Source organism: Salmo trutta, unplaced genomic scaffold (genome assembly GCF_901001165.1).
Source record: "Salmo trutta unplaced genomic scaffold, fSalTru1.1, whole genome shotgun sequence".
NCBI classification, from domain to species: Eukaryota; Metazoa; Chordata; class Actinopteri; order Salmoniformes; family Salmonidae; genus Salmo; species Salmo trutta.
Window position 1 is genome coordinate 234,727 of NW_021822362.1, and position 21,676 is coordinate 256,402.

Consider the following 21,676-nt stretch of genomic DNA (forward strand, 5'->3'; position numbering starts at 1 on the left):
TCTGCGCCGGTGCCCAGTCCAGGCACGGCGTCCAGTCCCGCTCCATGGCAGGAGCCTTCCTCTGCACTGGTGCCCAGTCCAGGCACGGCGTCCAGTCCCGCTCCAAAGCCGGAGCCTTCCTCTGCGCCGGTGCCCAGTCCAGGCACGGAGTCCAACCCAGCTCCATGGCCAGAGCCCTCCTTTGCGCCGGTGCCCAGTCCAGGCACGGCGTTCTGCCCGGCGCGATGGCCGGATCCAGGGTGTGAGCGGGGGCTACGACCTGCACCGGAGCCGCCACCGACACTAATCACCCCTTACCCTCCCCATTTGGTTTCAGGTTTTGTTGCCGGAGTCCGCACCTTTGGGGGGGGTACTGTCACGCCCTGACCATAGAGAGCCCTTGGTTCTCTATGGTGTAGACGTAATGCAGCATTTCCTAAACTCTAAACTAAAATAATTAACTCTTCATCATCAAGCTGTATTCGTAGAATCCACTGTGTAGTGATACGTAACCTCTCAGAACTACAGTCATGCTCTGTGATGTGTGTGTGAACTCACAGGGTCCCATTTTACTCCATGTAAATATATTGTCACTTCAATGCTTTAATCACATGTTAAAATGTATCTACACTGTGGTAAACTAAACTAATATACACTGAATATACAAACTATTCTACGCTATGGTAAACTAAACTAACATAAACTAAATATACAAACTATTCTGCACTATGGTAAACTAAACTAATATAAACTAAATATACAAACTAATCTTCACTGTGGTAAACAAACATGGTTTTCAGAAAATAAGTCTGTGGTCACATGGTGGTGGTTAGTGTCATACTATTGGTTAGACAGTTTCCCCTTTAATGAAGGTTGACAGTTAAAACTGTCTCTTACATTAGACTGAGTCACACAGAGACTCCAGCTGTGCAGAGAACAGACACAAACCTACAACTGAGATAACAGCAGACTTTACAGCAGTAGAAGTTACAGCAGTAGAAGTTACAGTAGTAGAAGTTACAACAGTAGAAGTTACAACAGTAGAAGTTACAACAGTAGAAGTTACAGCAGTAGAAGTTACAACAGTAGAAGTTACAACAGTAGAAGTTACAACAGTAGAAGTTACAGCAGTAGAAGTTACAACAGTAGAAGTTACAGCAGTAGAAGTTACAACAGTAGAAGTTACAACAGTAGAAGTTACTGCATTTGAACACACGTGTGTAAAGATGTCAGAGGAAATCTATGAAAACAGCGATGGATTTAGAGGCAAAAAAATAAATGAAATAGAGGCCATGGATTTTAATGATCAAATATACAACAACGAAAGACACATCATGCCCTGCAAGAAGGATGGAGTTGGTGATCAACATTCAGGTAACAGTTTATCCTGGTGTAGTGCTTGACACTGACACATACTTACACCCCAACACACATGCACATGCACCCGCACACACACACAACTTTATTGCACTAAATTTCCTACACTGACTATATGCATACACACTGGATTCTACAACAGGCTCACACATACTGACACTGACACCACACACAACATAAATACAGACTTTTCTCATTTACATAAATATTCACACCCAAGTCAATACATGTTAGAATCACGTTTGGCAGCGATTACAACTATGAGTCTCTGGGTAAGACTCTAAGAGCTTTTTCTTTTCAAAATTCTTCAAGCTCTGTCAAATTGGTTGTTGATCATTGCTTGGCAACCATTTTCAAGTCTTATCATAGATTTGCAAGCAGATTTAGATCACAACTGTAACTTTGCAAACTCCAGTGTAGATTTGGTCTTGTGTTCTTGGTTGTCTGGTGGAAAGCAGACTGAACCAGGTTTTCTTCTAGGATTTTTCCTGTACTTAGCTCCATTCTATAATTTTTTTATCCTGAAAAACTCCCCAGTCCTTAACAATTACAAGCATACCGATAACATGATGCAGCCACCACTATGATTTAAAATATTGAGAGGTACTCAGTAATGTGTTGTGTTGGATTGCCCCCCTGTATTCAGTACAAAAAGTGAAGCGCTTTGCCACATTTTTTTGCAGTATTACTTTAGTGCCTTGTTGCAAACAGGATGCATGTTTTGGAATATTTTTTATTCTGTACAAGCTTCCTTCTTTTCACTCTGTCAAGTAGGTTAGTATTGTGGAGTAACTACAATGTTGATCCATCCTCAGATATCACCCTTCCGTATCTGTGGTGAAATGTGGCAGAGCTAGAGCGATGTTTGTCAGAGCATGAGACATCCTAAAAATCGGTCTTCTCTCAAAATCTTACGTAGCGTCTGAACGGTTTGGCCTACAAAACTATTATAACCTATAAACTATTATGACCTACAAACTATTATAACCACTCTATTGAAAGATGAGACTCTCACAAACGGGATAGGGTTCTCCATTTAGGACGTCCACAAGCCTCACAAGACTCTGAAGGTCCCTGGTACCAGTAAAAAGAAAGTGAATGGACGTATATATGGAGATTGTTTAGTGCTGAAAATAAGGGGATAAATATATGTAAAAAAAATTACATGTTTCCTGATCTTTCTAAAATCTCTCAGATTTAGGGCACTTCAGAACAAACTTCCTTTTGATTTTTTTGGTGACTATCTGTTGATCCATGTAGTGAATCTGTTATTCAATGTGTTTCTATTGGCTAATAGCGGAAATGCCAAATTCAATGCTTCATGCAATCATTTTTTTCAATATTTTTTATACATTAACGGGTCTTAAAATTATAAATCAAATAGCTAAATAATCCTTGGTATCTTAAAACAATTCCATATGTTGGCTCAGACCCTCCCCCCCTCCCCCGGCTCAGACCCTCCCCCCCTCCCCCCCTCCCCCGGCTCAGACTGTAGAGGGTTAAACACTATAATTACACACAGAGTGATTCATTGCAACTTATTATGTGACTTGTTAAGCAAATGATTCCTGAGATTTTTTAGGTTGAAGTGGTTGAATACTTATTGAATCAAAACATTTCAGTTTTTCATTTTATATATAAAAATATTATGTTATAACAGGTCAGTATATATATATATATATATATATATATATATATATATATATATATATATATATATATATATATATATATATATATATATATATATATAAAACATAATTCCTCTTTGACATTATGGGGTATTGTGTGCAGGTCAGTGACAAAACATCATTTAAAAGTCAGTCAGTAACAACAAAATGTGGAAAAAGGCACTTTTCTGATGGCACTAGCTACCTCTATTACCTCGTACCCCTTCACATTGGCTTGGTACTGTTACTCCCTGTACATAGCTACCTCTATTACCTCGTACCCCTTCACATCAGCTTGGTACTGTTACTCCCTGTACATAGCTACCTCTATTACCTCGTACCCCTCACATCTGCTTGGTACTGGTACTCCCTGTACATAGCTACCTCTATTACCTCGTACCCCTACACATCAGCTTGGTACTGTTACTCCCTGTACATAGCTACCTCTATTACCTCGTACCCCTTCACATCTGCTTGGTACTGGTACTCCCTGTACATAGCTACCTCTATAACCTCGTACCCCTACACATCAGCTTGGTCCTGGTACTCCCTGTACATAGCTACCTCAATTACCTCGTACCCCTACACATCAGCTTGGTCCTGGTACTCCCTGTATATACAGTGCATTCAGAAAGTATTCACACCCCTTGACATTTTCCACATTTTGTTACGTTACAGCCTTATTCTAAAATGTATTTAATTGTCACGTCCTGGCCAGTATAAGGGTTAATTAGTATTGTAGTTTGGTCAGGACGTGGCAGAGGGTATTTGTTGTATGTGGTTCAGGGTGGTGTGTTTGTTAAAACCTGTTGGGGCTAGGGGGCAGTATTTACACGGCCGGATAAAAAACGTACCCGATTTAATCTGGTTACTAATCCTACCCAGTAACTAGAATATTCATATACTTATTATATATGGATGGAAAACACCCTAAAGTTTCTAAAACTGTTTGAATGGTGTCTGTGAGTATAACAGAACTCATTTGGCAGGCAAAAACCTGAGAGATTCCTTTACAGGAAGTGGCCTGTCTGAGCATTTATTTGCTTTCTTTGACATCTCTTCCAAAAACTAAGCATCTCTGCTGTTACGTGACACTTCCCACGTCTCCAATGGGGTCTCAGAGCCCGGGAAAAACCTGAATGACGTAATTCAAAGCCCTTGCTGAAACACACGAGCGCTTTTGCTAAGTGGTCTATCAGCAGACAAAAGGTTTAGGCGAGCGCACTGCCCGCCCCCGCCTTTCTGTTTTTCCCTCTATTTACAGACAGGCAGATTCCCGGTCGGAATATTATCGCTTTTCTACGAGATAAATTGCATAAAAATTGATTTTAAACAGCGGTTGACATGCTTCGAAGTACGATAATGGAATATTTAGAAATGTTTTGTCACGTTATGCGCCATGCGCTCGACCGTGATTTACCAATCTGATAGTGTCTAGAACTCACGAACAAAACGTCGCTGATGGAACATAACGATGGATTATTTGGGACCAAACCTACATTTGTTATTGAAGTAGAAGTCCTGGGAGTGCATTCTGATGAAGAACAGGAAAGGTAAGACCATTTTTCTTATAGGAAATATGATTTTGGTGAAGGCTAAACTTGCCGGGTGTCTAAATAGCTAGCCCGTGATGGCTGGGCTATGTACTTAGAATATTGCAAAATGTGCTTCATCCGAAAAGCTATTTTAAAATCGGACATATCGAGTGCATAGAGGAGTTCTGTATCTATAATTCTTAAAATAATTGTTATACTTATTGTGAACGTTTATCGTGAGTAATTTAGTAAATTGTTAGTAAATTCCCCGGAAGTTTGCGGGGGATATGCTTTTTCTGAACGTCACATGCTAATGTAAAAAGCTGTTTTTTGATATAAATATGAACTTGATTGAACAGACATGCATGTATTGTATAACATAATGTCCTAGGTGTGTCATCTGATGAAGATCATCAAAGGTTAGTGCTGCATTTAGCTGTGATTTGGGTTTTGTGACATTATATGCTAGCTTGAAAAATGGGTGTCTGATTATTTCTGGCTGGGTACTCTGCTGACATAATCTAACGTTTTGCTTTCGTTGTAAAACCTTTTGAAATCGGACAGTGTGGTTAGATTAACGAGAGTCTTGTCTTTAAATAGCTGTAAAATAGTCATATGTTTGAGAAATTGAAGTAATACCATTTCAAAGGTTTTGAAAATCGCGCCACAGGATTCAACTGGCTGTTACGTTGGTGGGACGATTTGGTGCCACCTAGCCCAGAGAGGTTAAAAGGGTGTTTGATTTAGTATTTCTGGGGTTTTGGTTTATGGTCTGGGTTTATGTATTTCTATGTGGAGTCTAGTGAGTGTATTTCTATGGTTGATTAATTGGGGTTGGGACTCTCAATTGAAGGCAGGTGTTTTCTCTTTGCCTTTGATTGAGAGTCCCATATATTGGGGTGTGTTTGTGATTCGTGGGAGATTGTTCTGAGCTTAGACTTGTGCCTAGCCAGACTGTTTTGTTGTTCGTGGTTTCGTTTTGTTGTTTTGGAGTGTTCGTTTTGATTTAATAAATGTTCAAAATGAACAACCGCATGCCTGCTGCGTTTTGGTCCTCCTTCACCGACGACAACCGTGACACTAATACACATTTTTCCTTATCAATCCACACACAAAACCCCATAACGACAAAGCAAAAACAGTTTTTTAGACATTTTTGCAAATTTATAACAAAAACAAACACAGAAATACATTATATATATAAGTATTCAGACCCTTTACTATGAGACTCAAAATTGAGCTCAGGGGCATCATGTTTCCATTGGTCATCCTTCGAAATGTTTCTACAACTTTATTGGAGTCCACCTGTGGTAAACTCAATTGATTCAACATGATTTAGAAATGCACACACCTGTCTATATAAGGTCCCACAGTTGACAGTGCATATCAAAGCAAAAACAAAACCATGAGGCCGAAGGAATTGTCCTTAGTGCCCCAAGACAGGACTGTGTTGAGGCACAGATCTGGGGAAGGGTACCATAACATTTCTGCAGCATTGAAGGTCCCGAAGAATACAGGAACACAGTGGCCTCCATCATTCTGAAATGGAAGAAGTTTGGAATCAACAAGACTCTTCCTAGAGCTGGCCGCCCGGCCAAACTGAGCAATCGAGGGAGAAGGGCCTTGGTCAGGGAGGTGACCAAGAAACCGATGGTCACTCTGATAGAGCTCTAGAGTTCCTCCATGGAGATGGGAGAACCTTCCAGAAGGACAACCATCTCTGCAGCACTCCGCCAATCAAGCCTTTATGGTAGAGTGGCCAGACGGAAGCTACTCCTCAGTAAAAGGCACTTGTCAGCCCGCTTAGAGATTGCCAAAAGGCACCTAAAGACTCTCAGACCATAAGAAACAAGATTCTCTGGTCTGATGAAACCAAGATTGAACTCAGTGACAAAGTCCAGAGCTATGTGTGACCAGGGGTGACTGGGTATGGGAAGAGGGTGAAGCAGACCGGAAGTGGGTTTAGTGGAGGTTGTGTTACGGGCACAGACCGAGCAGGCTGAGACAAACTCCTGGGCATCTCTCTCTATAGTGGGCCACCAAAAGCACTGACGCAGAAAGGCGAGGGTCCGGTTCATACCAGGGTGACAGGTGAGGCGGGTAGAATGGGCCCACTGAAGAACATCAGAGCGAACAGAATCGGGAGCAAATAGAGCCAGGTCAAGCTGGTTCTGCTGAGCCTGGCGGATACGGGACTCGATCTCCCAGGGGACGGCGGCAACGATGCACAATGGAATCTGGTTCGGAACCAGTGTTGTCGGCGGTAACTTGCGGGAGGCTTGGTATTCCAAGAACCGGGGCGATAAGTAAGTGTGAAATTGAATCTACCGAAGAACAAGGCCCATCTGGCTTGCCGGGAGTTCAGACAATTGGCGGTTTTTGTGGTCTGCCCACATGATTAACTTCTTATGGATGGGTGGCAGTATTGAGTAGCTTGGATGACTGACATGCCCAGAGTAAAGTGCCTGCTACTCTGGCCCAGAAGCTAAGATATGCATATTATTAGGTATTATTAGATTTGGATGGGAAACACTCTGAAGGTTCTAAAACTGTTTGAATTATGTCTGTGAGTATAACAGAACTTATTTGGCAGGCGTAACCCCGCGGACAAACAATCCAGGATTTTTTTTTTTGAGGTCACTCTCTCTTCAATGGGCTTTCATTGAGAATCTAGAATTTTAAGGCAGTTGCTTGCAGTTCCTATCGCTTCCACTGGATGTCAATAGTCTTTAAAAATTGGTTGATGTTTTTCATTTGTGTAATGAAGAAGTAGCCCTGTTCAGAATGAGGGTAGAGGGAAGTGTACTTTTTGATAGAGGCGTGCGACCTGAAAAGCACACCACTTTGTTTTCCTCCGGTATTGAACGCAGTTTATCCCGTCTTAAATTTGATCGATTATTTACTTAAAAAATACCTAAAGTTGTATTAGGAAAGTTGCTTGAAGTGCTGGGACAAAGATTACAGGTAACTTATGAGAGATTTTGCAGTCATATTGCGCAAGTTGCTCCCGGTGTTTTTCCGGAATCAAACGTGGACATTTTGGATATATAACGATGGAATTAATCGAACAAAAGGACCATTTGCGATGTTCATGGGACATATTGGAGTGCCAACAGAAGAAGCTCGCCAAAGGTAAGGCATGAATTATATGTTATTTCTGAGTTTTGTGTCGCGCCTGACGGGATGAAATATGATTGTCAGTGTTTGTTTGATGGGGTGCTGTCCTCAGATTATAGCATGGTTTGCTTTCGCCGTAAGGCCATGTTGAAATCTGACATGGTGGCTAGAAAAACAAGACGTTCAGCTTTAATTTGGTGTATTGCACTTGAAAGTTAAATATATATATTTTTAAAATTGAATTTGGCGCTCTGCCATTTCACCGGATGTTGTCAAATCAATCCCGTTAATGGGATTTCAGCCATAAGAGGTAACCATGGATGGCCAAGAACCAGGGGAGAGTGAGGACAGTCGATTATGTGCAAACTGATCCTTTGCTGGTGGTCTCCAGAGAGATGCAGGATGACAGGGACGGTCCTCTCCCAGAGACACTTTATTCCAAGATGGCGTAGCAGTTCAGACGTCCTTAGTCCTCCTCTTGTCGTGTCCCGTGTATATATATATTTACATATCTTTCTTCGCATATCTTTTTACATATTTTTTTTTCTTTCTAAAAACTCAACACACTCTCCTGCAACCCGCCTCACCAATTTAAAAATAAAAAAACGATTATTTACCTCAAATCTGAAATCCACAACAGAAGCTAGCCAGAGGTTAGCCAGTTCACTGGCTAACGTTGGAGTTCAGCTAGCGGTCCTCAGCTATCCATTAGCTCGAAAAGCTATCGCCAGTGTTTGTACAGCGCGACTCAGACCAGAGCATACCGGACCTATTCTCTCTCCATATCTCCAGATTTCTACCGCAGGCTCTGGACTTTCACACCTGGATCTTGCAGCTAGCTAGCTGCTACCCGAGTGACTATTGGCTAACGTCGGTCCCGGAGCTAACATCAGTTATTCCGGAGCTAGCCAGCTGAAGAGTTCCATCAGCCACTCCTGGGCTACAATCACCTATCCGGACCTGCTTTGTGGCCGATGCGGAGCCCCATCGGGCCTTCACGACTGGACTACCGACGTTATCTGCCCGAGGGAGTTATCCAACTGGCCCCTCCGTCGCGACGTAACCTGAACGCCCATCTGCGGCCCGCTAATCGTTAGCTGTCTTATCGGCTGCTATCTGAATAGGTCTATCAGACAATTTTCTTGGGCCACTATAACTATAACTATTTTGCCAATTGGACTGGTCCCCCCTACCACACGGAACCCCACTAATCCACAGACGGAATCGCACGAGGTGACTAAAAACAGATCTCCCTCCATCTACTACCAGCTTGCTACCTATGGCTCGGCTAGCTATCTAATTCTCACTGGACCCTTTGATCACTCGGCTAAGCATGCCTCTCCTTAATGTCAATATGCCTTGTCCATTGCTGTTCTGGTTAGTGTTTATTGGCTTATTTCACTGTAGAGCCTCTAGCCCTGCTCATTAAACCTTATCCAACCTTTCAGTTCCTCCACCCACACATGCTATGACCAAATCTTCTGGCTTCGATGATGTTTCTAGAGACAATATCTCTCTCATCATCACTAAATGCCTAGGTTTACCTGCACTGTATTCACATCCTACCATACCTTTGTCTGTACATTATACCTTGAAGCTATTTTATCACCCCAGAAACCTGCTCCTTTTACTCTCTATTCCGGACGTCACAGACGACTAATTCTCATAGCTTTTAGCCGTACCCTTATTCTCCTCCTCCTCTGTTCCTCTGGTGATGTAGAGGTGAATCCAGGCCCTGCAGTGCCTAGCTCCACTCCTATTCCCCAGGCGCTCTCTTTTGATGACTTCTGTAACCGTAATAGCCTTGGTTTCATGCATGTTAACATTAGAAGCCTCCTCCCTAAGTTTGTTTTATTCACTGCTTTAGCACACTCTGCCAACCCGGATATCCTAGCCGTGTCTGAATCCTGGCTTAGGAAGTCCACCAAAATCTCTGAAATATTCATCCCTAACTACAATGTTTTCAGACAAGATAGAATGGCCAAAGGGGGCGGTGTTGCAATCTACTGCAGAGATAGCCTGCAGATTTCTGTCCTACTATCCAGGTGCGTACCCAAACATTTTGAACTTCTACTTTTAAAAATCCATCTCTCTAAAAACAAGTCTCTCACCGTTGCCACCTGCTATAGACCACCCTTGGCCCCCAGCTGTGCTCTGGACCCATATGTGAACTGATTGCCCCCCATCTATCTTCAGAGCTCGTGCTGCTAGGTGACCTAAACTGGGACATGCTTAACACCCTAGCCATCCTACAATCCAAGCTCGATGCCCTCAATCTCACACAAATTATTAATGAACCCACCAGGTACCACCCCAAAGCCGTAAACACGGGCACCCTCATAGATATCATCCTAACCAACTTGCCCACTAAATACACCTCTGCTGTTTTCAACCAAGATCTCAGCGATCACTGCCTCATTGCCTGCATCCGTAAAGGGTCAGCGGTCAAACGACCTCCACTCATCACTGTCAAACGCTCCCTGAAACATTTCAGCGAGCAAGCCTTTCTAAACGACCTGGCCCGGGTATCCTGGAAAGGATATTGACCTCATCCCGTCAGTAGAGGATGCCTGGAATATTTTTTTAAAAATGCCTTCCTCACCATCTTAAATAAGCATGCCCCATTCAAGAAATGTAGAACCAGGAACAGATATAGCCCTTGGTTCTCTCCAGACCTGACTGCCCTTAACCAACACAAAAACATCCTGTGGCGTTCTGCATTAGCATCGAATAGCCCCCGTGATATGCAGCTTTTCAGGGAAGTTAGAACCCAATATACACAGGCAGTTAGAAAAGCCAAGGCTAGCTTTTTCAAGCAGAAATTTGCTTCCTGCAACACAAACTCAAAAAAGTTCTGGGACACTGTAAAGTCCATAGAGAATAAGAACACCTCCTCCCAACTGCCCACTGCACTGAGGATAGGAAACTCTGTCACCACCGATAAACCCACTATAATTGAGAATTTCAATAAGCATTTTTCTATGGCTGGCCATGCTTTCAACCTGGCTACCCCTACTGCAGTCAACAGCACTGCAGCCCCCACAGCTGCTCGCCCAAGCCTTCCCCATTTCTCCTTCTCCCAAATCCATTCAGCTGATGTTCTGAAAGAGCTGCAAAATCTGGACCCCTACAAATCAGCCGGGCTAGACAATCTGGACCCTTTCCTTCTAAAATTATCTGCCGAAATTGTTGCAACCTTTATTTCTAGCCTGTTCAACCTCTCTTTCGTGTCGTCTGAGATTCCCAAAGATTGGAAAAGCAGCTGCTGTCATCCCCCTCTTCAAAGGAGGGGACACTCTTGACCCAAACTGTTACAGACCTTTATCTACCCTACCCTGCCTTTCTAAGGTCTTCGAAAGCCAAGTCAAGAAACAGATTACCGACCATTTTGAATCCCACCGCACCTTCTCCGCTGTGCAATCTGGTTTCAGAGCTGGTCATGGGTGCACTTCAGCTGTATACATCAATGATGTCACTCTTGCTGCTGGTGAGTCTCTGATCCACCTCTACGCAGACGACACCATTCTGTATACTTCTGGCCCTTCTTTGGACACTGTCTTAACAACCCTCCAGACGAGCTTCAATGCCATACAACTCTCCTTCCGTGGCCTCCAACTGCTCCTAAATACAAGGAAAACTAAATGCATGCTTTTCAACCGATCGCTGCCTGCACCTGCCCGCCTGTCCAGCATCACTACTCTGGACGGTTCTGACTTATGGACAACTACAAATACCTAGGTGTCTGGTTAGACTGTAAACTCTCCTTCCAGACTTACATCAAACATCTCCAATCCAAAGTTAAATCTAGAATTGGCTTCCTATTTCGCAACAAAGCATCCTTCACTCATGCTGCCAAACATACCCTCGTAAAACTGACCATCCTACCGATCCTCGACTTCGGCGATGTCATTTACAAAATAGCCTCCAATACCCTACTCAACAAACTGGATGCAGTCTATCACAGTGCCATCCGTTTTGTCACCAAAGCCCCATATACTACCCACCACTGCGACCTGTACACTCTCATTGGCTGGCCCTCGCTTCATAATCGTCGCCAAGCCCACTGGCTCCAGGTCATCTACAAGACCCTGCTAGGTAAAGTCCCCCCTTATCTCCGCTCACTGGTCACCATAGCAGCACCCACCTGTAGCACGCGCTCCAGCAGGTATATCTCTCTGGTCACCCCCAAAGCCAATTCCTCCTTTGGCCGTCTCTCCTTCCAGTTCTCTGCTGCCAATGACTGGAACGAACTACAAAAATCTCTGAAACTAGAAACACTTATCTCCCTCACTAGCTTTAAGCACCAGCTGTCAGAGCAGCTCTCAGATCACTGCACCTGTACATAGCCCATCTATAATTTAGCCCAAACTACTACCTCTTCCCCTACTGTATTTATTTATTTTGCTCCTTTGCACCCCATTATCTCTATTTCTACTTTGCACTTTCTTCTACTACAAATCTACCATTCCAGTGTTTTACTTGCTATATTGTATTTACTTTGCCAACATGGCCTTTTTTTTGCCTTTACCTCCCTTATCTCACCTCATTTCCTCACATTTGTATATAGACTTATTCTTCTACTGTATTTTTGACTGTATGTTTGTTTTACTCCATGTGTAACTCTGTGTTGTATGTTGTCGAACTGCTTTGCTTTATCTTGGCCAGGTCGCAATTGTAAATGAGAACTTGTTCTCAACTTGCCTACCTGGTTAAATAAAGGACTTGTTCTCAACTTGCCTACCTGGTTAAATAAAGGACTTGTTCTCAACTAGCCTACCTGGTTAAATAAAGGACTTGTTCTCAACTTGCCTACCTGGTTAAATAAAGGTGAAATAAAAAATAAAATAAAAAGACGGGCGAGGAGCGTTGTGAACTGATGAGTGGCAAAGGATACTTGTTCTTCACTGTGATATTATTCAGCCCATGGAAGTCAATGCACGGCCTCTGTGACCCATCATTCTTATTTACAAAGAAACACCAGCACCCACGTGAGGGGAAGAAGGCCTGACATGTCCTGCAACCAGGGAATCCTAGATGTTCTTCTCCATGGCCTCTTGCTTGGGGCGAGAGAGGTTATATAACCGGCTACAGGGGAGAGGAGCTCCAGGCTGGAGGTCAATGGTGCAGTCGTACGGCCGATGAGGCGGCAGAGACAGGGCGTGGTGCTAGCTGAACACAGGAGCTAGATTGTGACACACTGGAGGAACTGATGACAGGTCCGGAGGTTCTGGAATGAACTGGGGCAAAGACAAGGCATGGGCAAGGGCAGAATGTAGACAATTTGAGTGACAAAATTAACTCCAAGTGGTTGCCCTTCCGGCGGTCCAGTCGATCTGAGGGTTGTGCAGCTTTAACCATGGATGGCCAAGAACCAGGGGAGAGTGAGGACAGTCAATTATGTGGAAACTGATCCTTTCCTGGCAGTTTCCAGAGAGATGCAGGATGACAGGGACGGTCCTCTCCCAGACACGGCTGAGGAGCTGTCCGTTGTGAACGTTGGCATCAAGGTGTGAATCGAGTGGAACAGTGTACCAAGCCCAACTGGGTAACGACACCAGGGTCCAGGAAACTCTCGTCGGCGCCTGAGTCAGTGAGATTAGGCAGAGGAAAAGCCTGGCTCTGCCACGCGAGGGCGCCGTCAAGCAGGGGTCTGGGGGGGAGATGGGCAGCCGATTTGGCTCAACAGTATATCCCCCACTACTGCTGAGCACCACTTTTGCTGGACGCAGGGAACAAGTGGAGACAAAGTGACCAACCTGGCCACAGAACAGGCAGGTTCTAGTGCTGATTTGCCGCTGCCTCTCCTTTGGAGAGAGACGGGCCCGGCCGAGCTACACGGAGGCAGCCAGTCAGGAAGGAAATCTTGACCCGTTCACTAGCATAAGAGTTGGGCTGCTGCTCGAATACCAGTGAACATTGTACCAAAAAGGCTCTGTGTGTAGATTGATGAAGACAATTTCATGGATGAGGGAACAAAAAATCAATTGAATCCATTTTAGAATAAGGCGTAACAAAATGTAGAAAAAGTCAAGAGGTCTGAAATACTTTCCAAATGCACTGTAACCATGTTATTTTGACTTGTTATTCTTCTTTGTTTATTCACTGTGTATTTATTCCTTGTATCACTATTTTAAATGTTGTATCTTTAATTCTGCATTGTTGGAAAAGGATCCGTAAATCAGCATTAGCATACACCTGTTGTTTATGAAGCGATATTCTGCAAGAGGTTCTGGAAGTCAAGCAGTATAAAATGTGAGGTTCTGGAACTCAGGTCTGGTGTTCTGTTCCGTGTGTATTTCCCTCACTGATTCAAAGAGCGAATGGACACAAAAGCAGACGCCAATATAACGCAGATAAAGAGTAAATTCTTATGGTAAAAATTTGTGTTTCAGTGTTTTGTCAGTGGTGGAAGAGATACTCTGGAGCTGCTGCAGTGTGTCTGGGGCTGCTGTGTGTTCTACTGGCTGGGATCATAGGCCTGTTACTCTACCGTGAGTTGATATGTTCTCACTCAAACATTCTTCATCATCAGTGATGTAACGACCAGGGTTCAATTACATTCAATTCCAAGAATTGGAAATCAATTGGAATTCCAGTGTATTTCCTGAATTGACTGGAATTGAAAAGCAACTGACTCCAACCTTGGTAATGTCTGATTAACTTTTCAACTGTTACCTTGTTCAATGATCTCATTATTTCAGAGAGAAACCAACTGACCAGTTATAACAGCCTGACCAATGAGAGAGATCAGTTACAGACCAGCGACAGCAACCTGACTGCAGAGAGAGACCAGCTACAGACTAGCAACAACACGCTGACCAGAGAGAGAGACCAGCAACAGATCAGATACAACACCCTGACCAGAGAGAGAGACCAGCTACAGACCAGTTACAACTCCCTGACTGAAGAGAGAGACCAGCTACAGAAAGAGACAAAACGTCTGAAACAATCTTTAGTTGAGAAAGGTGAGTCAAATAGTCTCATGACTGTTCTGTTTGACAGTCTCTGTATCAGTTCACGTCACTTACAGACAGGAATTTAACTTAAATTAAATGAAAAATTAGGCTTCCAAACCGTCCATTAGCTAGTGTCTTCCTTGAGTGTGTCATTGATACTTAATTCAATGTTGTATAAAAGTGACTAAAGCAAGAAATGTTCAACTTATAGTGTGTCCGCAAGGATGGAAGAAGCTTGGTAGCAGTTGTTACTACGTCTCTACTGAGTACAAATCCTGGGAGGAGAGCAGACAGGACTGCATAAATAGAGGAGCAGACCTGGTGGTCATCAACAGCCAAGAACAACAGGTGTGTGTGTGAGGTAGAGAGAAAAAAGAGTGAAAGAGATAACGAGCAGTAATGGGTGTGTTTTAACAATGTTGTCTCTCTCTTACTACTACAGACATTGGTCAATTGGTTATGCGGGGTAAAGGACTATGTCTGGATTGGTCTGACTGACTCTGTTACTGAGGGGACCTGGAAATGGGTGGACGACACACCACTGACCACACAGTAAGACATTCATGAATTCTGTGTCACCATGACATCACTGTCTGGAGTAGTAGGTTCAGAGTGGACAGCCTGATTCTATGTGTTGTTTCTTCTACAGGTATTGGAGCAGTGGACAGCCTGATTCTATGTGTTGTTTCTTCTACAGGTATTGGAACAGTGGACAGTCTGATTCTATGTGTTGTTTCTTCTACAGGTATTGGAACAGTGGACAGCCTGATTCTATGTGTTGTTTCTTCTACAGGTATTGGAACAGTGGACAGCCTGATTCTATGTGTTGTTTCTCCTACAGGTATTGGAACAGTGTAGTAGGAGAAACAACACATAGAATCAGACTGTCCACTTCTAGTTTAAGGACAAATTCTTATTTGCAATGACGGCCTACCCCGGCCAAACCCAGACAACGAGGGGCCACCCTATGGGACTCCCAATCACAGCCAGATGTGATGCATCCTGGATTTGAACCATCCTACAGGTATTGGAACAGTGGACAGCCTGATTCTATGTGTTGTTTCTCCTACAGGTTTTGGAACAGTGGACAGTCTGATTCTATGTGTTGTTTTTCCCACAGGTATTGGAACAGTGGACAGCCTGATTCTATGTGTTGTTTCTCCTACAGGTTTTGGAACAGTGGACAGTCTGATTCTATGTGTTGTTTCTTCTACAGGTATTGGAACAGTGGACAGTCTGATTCTATGTGTTGTTTTTCCCACAGGTTTTGGAACAGTGGACAGTCTGATTCTATGTGTTGTTTTTCCCACAGATATTGGAACAGTGGACAGTCTGATTCTATGTGTTGTTTCTTCTACAGGTATTGGAACAGTGGACAGTCTGATTCTATGTGTTGTTGCTCCTACATGTATTGGAACAGTGGACAGCCTGATTCTATGTGTTGTTTCTCCTACATGTATTGGAACAGTGTAGTAGGAGAAACAACACATAGAATCAGACTGTCCACTTTTCCATTTCCTGTAGAAGAAACAACACATAGAATCAGACTGTCCACTGTTCCAGTATTTGTTGTTTCTCCTACAGGTATTGGAACAGTGGACAGCCTGATTCTATGTGTTGTTTCTCCTACAGGTATTGGAACAGTGGACAGTCTGATTCTATGTGTTGTTTCTTCAACAGGTATTGGAACAGTGGACAGCCTGATTCTATGTGCTGTTTCTCCTACAGGTATTGGAACAGTGGACAGCCTGATTCTATGTGCTGTTTCTCCTACAGGTATTGGAACAGTGGACAGCCTGATTCTATGTGTTGTTTCTTCTACAGGTATTGGAACAGTGGACAGCCTGATTCTATGTGTTGTTTCTCCTACAGGTATTGGAACAGTGGACAGCCTGATTCTATGTGTTGTTTCTTCTACAGGTTTTGGAACAGTGGACAGTCTGATTCTATGTGTTGTTACTCCTAAAAGGTATTGGAACAGTGGACAGCCTGATTCTATGTGTTGTTTTTCCCACAGGTTTTGGAACAGTGGACAGTCTGATTCTATGTGTTGTTTCTCCTACAGGTATTGGAACAGTGGACAGCCTGAATCTATGTGTTGTTTCTTCTACAGGTATTGGAACAGTGGACAGCCTGATTCTATGTGTTGTTGCTCCTACTGGTGTTGGAACAGTGGACAGCCTGATTATATGTGTTGTTTCTTCTACAGGTATTGGAACAGTGGAGAGCCTAATGGTGGAAAAGCTGAGAACTGTGTGTATTTCTACTCCTGGTCATCAGACAAAGGAGAATGGTGGGACTATTACTGTTACTATGAATACAGATGGATCTGTGAGAAATAGGATTCATCCTCGGTACTCTGAACTGCTAAATAGGATTATGATAATTACTATCAATGAGAAACTATTCTCTGCTTATTCAACTAAAATGTTCAAGTACATACAATATAAAGCAATACAAATGTATTATACATTATAATAAAACAACAAAACATATGCAATAACAATACAATGAACTGATAACAGAAGGACTGTTCTCTTTCTTGTCGTAGTAATTCACCACTAAGGACTCAAATTCAAAGGAAATGAATCTTGAGTTCACTGTTCAGCTACTGTAGGTTATTCTCCCATATGGCTGAGTTCACTGTTCAGCTACTGTAGGTTATTCTCCATAGGGCTGAGTTGACTGTTCAGCTACTGTAGGTTATTCTCCATATGGCTGAGTTCACTGTTCAGCTACTGTAGGTTATTCTCCATATGGCTGAGTTCACTGTTCAGCTACTGTAGGTTATTCTCCCATATGGCTGAGTTGACTGTTCAGCTACTGTAGGTTATTCTCCATATGGCTGAGTTGACTGTTCAGCTACTGTAGGTTATTCTCCCATATGGCTGAGTTGACTGTTCAGCTACTGTAGGTTATTCTCCATATGGCTGAGTTGACTGTTCAGCTACTGTAGGTTATTCTCCATATGGCTGAGTTGACTGTTCAGCTACTGTAGGTTATTCTCCCATATGGCTGAGTTGACTGTTCAGCTACTGTAGGTTATTCTCCATATGGCTGAGTTGACTGTTCAGCTACTGTAGGTTACTCTCCCATATGGCTGAGTTGACTGTTCAGCTACTGTAGGTTATTCTCCATATGGCTGAGTTGACTGTTCAGCTACTGTAGGTTATTCTCCATATGGCTGAGTTGACTGTTCAGCTACTGTAGGTTATTCTCCATATGGCTGAGTTGACTGTTCAGCTACTGTAGGTTATTCTCCATATGGCTGAGTTGACTGTTCAGCTACTGTAGGTTATTCTCCATATGGCTGAGTTGACTGTTCAGCTACTGTAGGTTATTTTCCATATGGCTGAGTTGACTGCTCAGCTACTGTAGGTTATTCTCCCATATGGCTGAGTTGACTGTTCAGCTACTGTAGGTTATTCTCCATATGGCTGAGTTGACTGTTCAGCTACTGTAGGTTATTCTCCATATGGCTGAGTTGACTGTTCAGCTACATGCTACTGTAGGTTATTCTCCATATGGCTGAGTTGACTGTTCAGCTACTGTAGGTTATTCTCCATGTGGCTGAGTTGACTGTTCAGCTACTGTAGGTTACTCTCCCATATGGCTGAGTTGACTGTTCAGCTACTGTAGGTTATTGTCCCATATGGCTGAGTTGACTGTTCAGCTATTGTAGGTTATTCTCCCATATGGCTGAGCTGACTGCTACTGTAGCTTACTCTCCGATGCTACAGTAGGTTACTCTCTCATGCTACTGTAGGTTCTCTCCGATGCTACTGTAGGTTACTCTCCCATGCTACAGTAGGTAACTCTCCCATGCTACTGTAGGTTACTCTCCCATGCTACTGTAGGTTACTCTCCCATGCTATAGTAGGTAACTCTCCCATGCTACTGTAGGTTACTCTCCCATGCTACTGTAGGTTACTCTCCCATGCTACTGTAGGTTACTCTCCCATGCTGCTGTAGGTTCTCTCCGATGCTACAGTAGGTTACTCTCTCATGCTACTGTAGGTTCTCTCCGATGCTACTGTAGGTTACTCTCCCATGCTACTGTAGGTTACTCTCCCATGCTACTGTAGGTTACTCTCCCATGCTACTGTAGGTTACTCTCCCATGCTACTGTAGGTTACTCTCATGCTACTGTAGGTTACTCTCCCATGCTACTGTAGGTTACTCTCCCATGCTACTGTAGGTTACTCTCCCAAGCTACTGTAGGTTACTCTCCCATGCTTCTGTAGGTTACTCTCCCAAGCCACTGTAGGTTACTCTCCCATGCTACTGCAGGTTACTCTCCCAAGCTACTGTAGGTTACTCTCCCATGCTACTGTAGGTTACTCTCCCATGCTACTGTAGGTTACTCTCCCATGCTACTGTAGGTTACTCTCCCATGCTACTCTAGGTTACTCTCCCAAGCTACTCTAGGTTACTCTCCCATGCTACAGTAGGTTACTCTCCCATGCTACTGTAGGTTACTCTATCATGCTACTCTAGGTTACTCTCCCATGCTACTATAGATTACTCTCCCATTCTACTGTAGGTTACTCCCATGCTACTGTAGGTTACTCTCATGCTACTGTAGGTTACTCTACCATGCTACAGTAGGTTACTCTCCCATGCTAAAGTAGGTTACTCTCTCATGCTACTCTAGGTTACTCTCCCAAGCTACTGTAGGTTACTCTCCCATGCTACTGTAGGTTACGCTCCGATGCTACTGTAGGTTACTCTCATGCTACTGTAGGTTACTCTCCCATGCTACTGTAGGTTACTCTCTCATTCTACTGTAGGTTACTCTCCCATGCTACTGTAGGTTAATATCTGGATTGTATCTGTCACGTCCTGACCAGCAGATGGAGCTGTTGTAGTAGTTTTGGGGTCAGGACGTGGCAGTCCTGTGTGTGTGAATGTTCTGTGTTGGTCTTGTGACTCCTGATCAGCAACAGCTGGGGATCGTTGTTCCTGATTGGGAGTCATATATATGGGAGTATGTTTGTCACTTGGTTTTGTATGTAGTTGTTCTTGCACTGCGTTTTTGTATGCCTGTGAGACTGTTCCTGTCGTGAGTATCATTTAGTGTTTTGTTTTTCCAGTGGATGCCATACTCCTCTTTTTTTGAATGAAAAGAAAATGAGTATCCACAACTCTGCTGCATTTTGGTCCTCTCTACAACACCACGACATAATCTGTGACAGTATCATAACTCTTGTCTGGTGTGGGATGTGCAGTTCCGGAGTGCAGAGAATAACTTGTACTGATGTGGATTGGAGCAAAGAAACCATCAACATAGTGGTGATGTGTACGTTTTACATTATATTATTACTATTATTTCATTAAGGTTGTGTATGTTTTATATTATATTATTACTATCATTTTATTAAGGTTGTGTATAATTTTTGTAGTATAGGAATATAACTTTCCAGATGAAATGTATCTTTGGAGAAAGTGAAGTGTGTGTGGCTTTCACTTTTTAATCTTTTGCTTGAATAAAAACCACGCTTACAAATGAATGATGATAACAACCTTTTGCTACTGCATGTGTTAAAGTAAAGTGTTATAAGTCACTGTGGGTGTGAGCTAGCAGTAATAAAATGCTGTTTTATAACACCAACTTTGCTGTTTCTTTTCACTGGGGTTTTGCCAACTACATTACCCATGTTTATTCTTTGTCCTGTCTTCTAACCACGGTCCTGTTCACTGACTTTCATGATTCTTAATTCAAGGTGAGTGGTATTAAAGTGACAATGCTTGTTCCTATTATTGTATTACGCATGTGTTACAGGTCTCAAGTGGTGGGGAATAATGAAATGTTATTTGTCACAAGTGCCGAATACAACAGGTGATAACAGCTAGTCTAAGGATATGACTGATAACAGCTAGTCTGGGGATATGACTGATAACAGTTAGTCTGGGGATATGACTGATAACAGCTAGTCTGGGGATATGACTGATAACAGCTATTTAAAGGGATATAATTGATAACAGCTAGTCTGGGGATATGACTGATAACAGCTAGTCTGGGGATATGACTGATAACAGCTATTTAAAGGGATATAATTGATAACAGCTAGTCTGGGGATATGACTGTTAACAGCTAGTCTGGGGATATGACTGATAACAGCTAGTCTGGGGATATGACTATTAACAGCGAATCTGGGGATATGACTGATAACAGCTAGTCTGGGGATATGACTGATAACAGCTAGTCTAAGGGATATGACTGATAACAGCTAGTCTGGGGATATGACTGATAACAGCTAGTCTGGGGATATCACTGATAACAGCTAGTCTGGGGATATGACTGATAACAGCTAGTCTGGGGATATGACTGATAACAGCTAGTCTGGGGATATGACTGAAACAGCTAGTCTGGGGATATGACTGATAACAGTTAGTCTGGGGATATGACTGATAACAGCTAGTCTGGGGATATGACTGATAACAGCTATTTAAAGGGATATAATTGATAACAGCTAGTCTGGGGATATGACTGATAACAGCTAGTCTAAGGATATGACTGATAACAGCTAGTCTGGGGATATGACTGATAACAGCTAGTCTGGGGATATGACTGATAACAGCTAGTCTGGGGATATGACTGATAACAGCTAGTCTGGGGATATGACTGATAACAGCTAGTCTGGGGATATGACTGATAACAGCTAGTCTAAGAATATGACTGATAACAGCTAGTCTAAGGATATGACTGATAACAGCTAGTCTGGGGAAATGACTGATAACAGCTTGTCAAAGGATATGACAGATAACAGCTAGTCTGGGGACATGACTGATAACAGCTAGTCTGGGGATATGACTGATAACAGCTAGTCAAAGGATATGACAGATAACAGCTAGTCTGGGGACATGACTGATAACAGCTAGTTTAAGGATATGACTGATAACAGCTAGTCTGGGGATATGACTGATAACAGCTAGTGTGGGGATATGACTGATAACAGCTAGTCTAAGAGATATGACTGATAACAGCTAGTCTGGGGACATGACTGATAACAGCTAGTCTGGGGATATGACTGATAAGAGC

General features: G+C 43.1%; 1 long non-coding RNA gene across 1 annotated transcript; it reads left to right on the plus strand.

Annotated features, from left to right (window-relative positions):
• The first annotated feature begins 14,555 nt into the window (after window positions 1–14,555).
• LOC115181979 (uncharacterized) lies at window positions 14,556–15,184 on the plus strand. The gene is made up of 3 exons (XR_003873591.1): window positions 14,556–14,643; window positions 14,846–14,982; window positions 15,077–15,184. It is a non-coding gene; the product is annotated as an uncharacterized LOC115181979 (long non-coding RNA).
• Window positions 15,185–21,676: the final 6,492 nt, after the last annotated feature.